The sequence below is a fragment of the Octopus sinensis genome, linkage group LG8, assembly GCF_006345805.1.
Source record: "Octopus sinensis linkage group LG8, ASM634580v1, whole genome shotgun sequence".
NCBI lineage: Eukaryota > Metazoa > Mollusca > Cephalopoda > Octopoda > Octopodidae > Octopus > Octopus sinensis.
Genome location: NC_043004.1, coordinates 105418276 through 105425369, shown reverse-complemented (window position 1 = coordinate 105425369; position 7094 = coordinate 105418276). Strand labels below are relative to the sequence as shown.

The following is a 7094-nucleotide window of genomic DNA, read 5'->3' as shown; positions in this document are numbered from 1 at the left end:
TCCAAAGAGAAGGTCATAATCTATGTGACATTATATGAAAATTTTTCTTTTTTATCCCTGACTGGGATATAGTACAACCTACAACCAAGTGCTGCAATAAATATTGGAGAAAGTCACTGATTAGAAAAACAAGTCGTTAAAATTGTGCCAATTTGTACAATTAAAAAGTTTTCTCAGAAAATAAAATAAATAGTAAAATTATATTTAAAATTATATATGTATATATATATATATATATATATATATATATACACACACACATGCATACATGCATATATATATATATATATACATACGTGTATATATACATAAATTTACATGCATACATACATACATACACATATACATACATCATACATATATACATACATGCATATATACATGCATGCATATTACATACATACATACATACATACATACATACATACATACATACATACATACATACATACATACATACATACATACATGCATACATGCATACATACATCTATATATTTATGAAAGCCAACTTGAATCATTTTCTGATTTACTTGGATAGAACAATTCTGAAGATTGTCATCATTTTTTAAAGCAATTTATCAAAAATATAGTGATCATAATTATTTATTTATTTTATGTGTTAATAAATGTAGACAAGTCTGGATATCGCTGCTAGTCTATAAATATGTGTGTGTGTGAGTAGGCATATATATATATATATATGTATATATATATATACTCGTATATATATATATATACATATATATATATATATAATATATATATATATATAATATATATATATATATATATATATATATATATATGTTATATATATATGTATGTATACACATATATACAAACATAGATATACATACACATATATATGTATATATGTGTATATATATGTGTGTGTATTTACACACACACATGTATATGTATACATACATATATGTATGTATGTATGTATGTATGTATGTATAGTGTCTTATGTGCCTTGGTTAAATAAATCAATAGTTACATGCTTCATGAACCTAAAATTTAATTAAATATTTTCTAATCAGGTGACCCTAATTTGTCACTACATTACACATACACACACATGCACACACAGATATACACACACACACACAGAGGGGGAGAGAGGTACATACATCTAGATACATACATACATATACATACACACACATACATCCCTTTATTAATCCAAACTACTATTTCTCTCTCTGTGTCTTTCTGTTTATCATTCTACCCACCTTTCTATTCAGTTTATCTATAATTTTAACGTGTATATAATTTATGTGTGTGAGAGAGCAGTAGAGAGACAGAGAGACAGAGTTAAACAGGGATTACATTTCCAAACCACAGTTTTGTTTGGCTGGCTGGCTGGTCAGTCGGTTGGTTGTTTATATGTGGCTGCAAATTTTGAAAATAATGGCTCTTAGAGATGTGGGGACAATCAGTTGAGAACTTACTGATTCATAGTCTGCTAGCAGAACTGCATTATATATGAGTCCAAAGTACTTCCTGGTTGACAGTAGGCATCTCATAGTAGAAATGGACAAGTTACTATTGTGAGTAACAGTTGTCATCATCATCATCATCATCATCATCGTTTAATGTCCGCTTTCCATGCTAGCATGGGTTGGACGGTTCAACTGGGGTCTGGGAAGCCAGGAGGCTGCACCAGGCTCCAGTCTGATCTGGCAGTGTTTCTACAGCTGGATGCCCTTCCTAACGCCGACCACTCCAAGAGTGTAGTGGGTGCTTTTTATGTGCCACCGACACAGGTGCCAGACGAGGCTGGCGAACGGCCACACTCAGATGGTGTTTTTTATGTGCCACTGACACAAGTGCCAGATGAGGCTGGCAAACGGCCACGCTCAGATGGTGTTTTTTATGTGCCACCGACACAGGTGCCAGGCAAGGCTGGCACGGCCACGATCGGATGGTGTTTGTTATGTGCCCACAGCAAGGAGGCCAGTCAATATGGTACTGGCTACGGCCACATTCGGATGGTTTTCTTATGTGCCACCGGCACTGGTACCACAAAAATACAAATTCCATTGATGTTCATCGATTTTGATTTGAGCACTGTAAAATCGCCAAGTAATTCATAAGCTTACAGTTCTGAGTCTAACTTTTGCTGTTGCTCCAGCTTGGGGGGAGAAATAGACTAAACCAGGATGATTTACATAAGATATACTTCATGAAGATTCAATGATATTCCAAAGATCAAATGGACCCCTACATCCCTTATGTATGGGTGTAGTATGTGGGTGTGACTGTAGTTAAGAAGTTTGCTTCCCATCCAAGGGGTTTCAGATTCAGTCCCTCTGCACTGAGGAAAAGTGTCTTCTCCTATAACTCCAGGTCAATAAAAGCCTTGTGATGGATTTCTGTATGAACTGCAATACTGCATTGTAGTGAAATGAGGAGCTCTGAATGCAGAGGACATGTGAAGGCTGGAGAGGAATGAAGCTGGTATGTTCTGCTGGATGAGCAATCTCAGTGTGCATGTGTGACAGTATTGGTGTATTGAGAATTTGAGCAGATGCAGAATTATATACACACATACATATAAGGAGGCTGCACTGATTTGGTTATGTGATGTGGATTGATAAGGACAGTTGCATAAAGAAGCGCTAATCACTTAAAGTGAAAGGAAGTTGTGGAAGAGGGAGACCCAGGAAGACATGGGATGAAGTTTTGAAGACCAATCTCAAAAGACTGAACATTACGAAGGAGATGACAAACAACCAAGATATGTGGTGCATTGCTGTACTTGCCCAGCACAACCGAATTGAGATCCTAAAACCCAGGTACCATGTAAAAGAGTTGGTGTGAGTGCTGGTGCCTTGTAAAAATCACTGGTGCTGGTGTCACTTAAAAAGCACCTGTGATGGTGCCACATAAAAAGCACCCAGTACACTCTGTGGAATGGCTGGCATGAGGAAGGACATCCAGCCATAGAAACCAAACCAAAACAGACTAAGGAACCTGGCATAGCCCCTAGCCTTTACAGTCCCGTCCGATCCAGGCCAGCATGTAAATGAGGATGATGATGATGGTGGTGGTGGTGATGATGAGGATGATGATGATGATGATGATGACGATGATGACGACAACGATGATGATGATGAAACTAAAAGGAACCTATCACAGCTCTTTCCTGCAATCAGACCTGGACACAATGCAGCAATGGATCACAGACTGGCAACTGAAACTGGCTGTGGACAAGTGTACCACCATGCATTATGGGAGAAAAAACCCTGCGTCCACATACTCCCTCCACAACACTGATATCAAGAAATCCTCTTGCGAGTGTGACCTAGGCATCACTGTCAGCAGTGATTTGCGTTGGACAAAGCATATCTCTAAAATTGTCAAGAAGGCCGAGGGTGTCTTGGCATCACTCAGCAAGACTTTTGTTAGCCGCTCTCCAGCCATCTATTTAAAACTGTATACAGCTATGGTACGACCACACTTCGCATCATCAGTTTGGAACCCCTATCTTGCTCAGAACATTGACCTCCTGGAATCTGTTCAGAGACGTGCAACCAAACGCATACCCTCCATCAGACACCTACCATACTCTGAGCGCCTTGTTTCCCTGGGCATGGATTCACTGAAGCTCCAGCGTCTGGCGATGGACTTGGTAAACACCCACAAAGTTATCAACCACCTCACCAACAACAACACTGAACACCTTTTTGATCTCCATGTGTCCAACACATGTGGACATGTCTACAAAGTCAGAAAACAAAACAGCTCCCATGACTTTCGGAAACATTTTTTCACGCTCAGAGTTGCTGAAGCATGGAACAAACTGCCTGCGTCAGTTGTTGACTGCCATGACACTGCATCCTTTAAGGCCCTCATGCTTTCCGAAATCCGCTGAAACTACACCTGATTATACATACCCTTTAGTTGAGTTGTAGTGCACCTGAGCACTGTACACAATGTTTTATTATTATTGTTATTATTATATATGTATATATATGTGGATGTATATAAGAAGTGGGGGGAATAATAGTATCGTTGTCTTGATATTTGAGCAATGATTGTGAATGGTTGTCACTATCATAGAAGTAATGTTATTCATTCCCAAACTTCCATGAAAACATGTCTAGTCATGGGAAAATATTAGCTTGTTTGGATATTCAAAGGAAGACCAATGTTAGGAAGAGCATCTGGTTGCAGAACATGTGTCTCAATAAAATTCTATCCAACCCATGAAAGCATAGAACAGAAGCTGTTAAAAGGATAATGATGCATGTATGTATTGCTAACAGAACACAAATTACTTCTCAACTAATTATTTACACCTTTCAAAGAACCATTACTTTCAAATTTATTGTTACCTACAGTGAGCAGCCAGTTACCAAGAAACATGGCTCCAGCATTTAAGTTGATAAACTTCAGAAAAAAATCTTGTGTATTTCCACATACAAAGGGAATTTGCAGAATATGTATTTGATGGTTTCTATCTTTACCCAATCTTTTCAAAACTATTATTCAAAAACTTAGTAATATAAACAAGTGAAGGCACATGGCTCAGTGGTTAGAGTATTGGGCTCATGATCATGAGGTAGCGAGTTCGATTCCCAGACCAGGCTGTGTGTTGTGTTCTTGAGCAAGGCACTTTATCTTACACTGTTCCAGTTCACTTAGCTGTAGAAATGAGTAGTGACGTCACTGGTGCCTTTTCCTTGGATAACACTGGTGGCATGGAGAAGGGAGGCTGGTATGCATGGGTGACTGCTGGTCTTCCATAAACAACCTTTCTCAGAGGTGAACTTTCTAGGAGCAATCCCACAGTCATTTATGACTGATGGAGTTCTTTACCTTTACCTTTGATATAAACAGACTTTCCTATGGATGGTATCATATATATAGTAACAATGTAATAGATAACAATATAGGAAGATAATACTTTGATGACACTTTTGGACAAATGCCAATGACAAAGGTAATACCTTCTACAGGTATGTAATGCAGTCAACATAATAGTCGCATCTTATACTCTCAAGTGCTTCAATGTCCTTTGTGCTTAACAAGTATTTTCTAGTTATCTCTTGCTCTTCAACTGAAAATGTGTATCCTTCAAAATGTGACATGTAGCAATCTCATGTCCAAGACAGATAGAGAATATATTCCATGTAAATATTAGTTTCAAATTTTGGTACAAGGCCAGCAATTTAAGGGAAGGGGTTAAGTCAGTTACCTCAACCCCAGTGTTCAATTGGTACTTTTTTATTGACTCAGAAACGATGAAAGGCAAGGTCAACCTCAGCAGAACTTGAAGCCAGAACTTAAAAATGGACAAAATGTTACTAAGCATTTTGCTTAGCATGCTAATGATTCTGCCAGCAATTTAATGGGAGAAATAAGTTTAGTAAATTTAGTAAAGCCAGCAATTTAGTGGAAGGAGTAAGTTGGTTACATCAACACATGTGCTCAACTACCGTAAAGCCTCGAGTATAGTCCGCCCTTGAGTATAATATGCAGGGGATTTTTAGGGAGCTGTACCTCTGAAAAACCTAAACCTTGTGTATAATACGCACCCCTTCTCTAACTTGAGTCAAGGAGGTCTATATAACGTCCTTAGTTTGTAAAACTGTATACGGTAACATCCTTTATTATTATTGTATATATAACATAATGCAAACGTGTAGCTTTTTTGTGCATTTTGTTTGCAGAAAACAAAGAAATAGCAGTAATAACGTTTAATAAATGTTGCTAACTGCAAGTTATGGATGATTTAAGGTATTTTCGTGCCCGACATCACAAAATGCATCTGAATAAACATTGCCAGACAGCAAATAGAGACTCGGACATTGTTTAGAAGATATTTTTCATTTTTAACCTCGTATATAGTACGCACTAGGGATTTTGACCTTTAAATTTTGGGGAAAAAATGCGGATTATACTCAAGGATTTATGGTAGTACTTTTTCTATCAACCCTGAAAGGATGAGAGGCAAAGTCAACCTTGACAGAACTTTGAACTCAAAACTTTAAAATGGAGGAAAAGCTGCTAAGCATTTTTCCCAGCAAGCTAACAATTTTACCAGCTTGCTGCCTATTCCATGTAAACATTACCCCCATTCTGAAGTTTCTGAGAATCACACCCTTACATAACATTTTGTTGGTATGCAGAATGTTTGCTCCAGGTCTTTGTTGGACTAGTTATGTCTGACAGTTATGAAGTCACATGATTTACAAAACGTTGCTCTCCTCACTTTTGAGTATATGTTTGATTACTCAATTTTGTTGCTATTGTTCAGCAGGTGTTACGAGATATTATATGACACTCAGAGGTTTTCTGGATTCACCTGAAAACTCTTCTTCCATATTTTCTTCTGAGAGAGATCTTACAAATATTTTTTATTTCTTTTGTTTCAGTCATTGAGCTGCAGCTATACGATGGAACCACCTTGGAATGCTTAGTCAAACAAATCAACTTAGTACTTACTGTTTGTTTCTTTTTTATTCCATTGATCTCTTTTGCCAAGCCATAAAGCTATGAGGATATAAATAAACAAACACTGTTTGTCAGGCAATGGGAGGAATAAACCCAGGCACAAAAATACACACATATTTACATACATACATACATACATACATATACATATCATCATCACCATCATCGTCGTTTAATGTCCGTTTTCCATGCTGGCATGGGTTAGATGGTTTGACTAAGGTCTGGAGAGCCAGCGGCTGCACCAGGCTCCAATCTGATCTTGCAATGTTTCTACAGCTGGATGCCCTTCCTAATGCCATCCGCTCTGAGGGTGTAGTGGGTGCTTTTTATGCCACCGGCACAGGAGCCATTCAGGTGGGCCTGGCATTGGTCATGTTTGGACAGTGCTTTTTATGTGCCATCAGCACGAGAGCCAGTCAGGGGGTACCGGCATCAGCCTTGCTTGGCTGGTGCTTTTTACATGCCACCGGCACGGGGAGCTAGTCAGGAAGACCTGGCATCGACCACATTCGGATGGTGCTTTTTATGTGCCACTAGCATGGGAGCCAGTCAGAAGGCACTAGCCACAGCTATGATATTGGTTTTACTTGACTCAAAAGGTCTTCTCAAGCATATCATATCTTAAC

At 38.3% G+C, this 7094-nt stretch overlaps 1 long non-coding RNA gene across 1 annotated transcript in view; it reads left to right on the top strand.

Annotated features, from left to right (window-relative positions):
• LOC118764660 overlaps nt 1-3835 on the top strand; it is a 23285-nt gene extending 19450 nt beyond the window's left edge. Inside the window, exons 3-4 of the long non-coding RNA XR_005000478.1 lie at nt 2511-2517; nt 3825-3835. This is a non-coding gene — a long non-coding RNA (uncharacterized LOC118764660). The remainder of the gene's footprint in view (nt 1-2510; nt 2518-3824) is intronic.
• Nucleotides 3836-7094: the final 3259 nt, after the last annotated feature.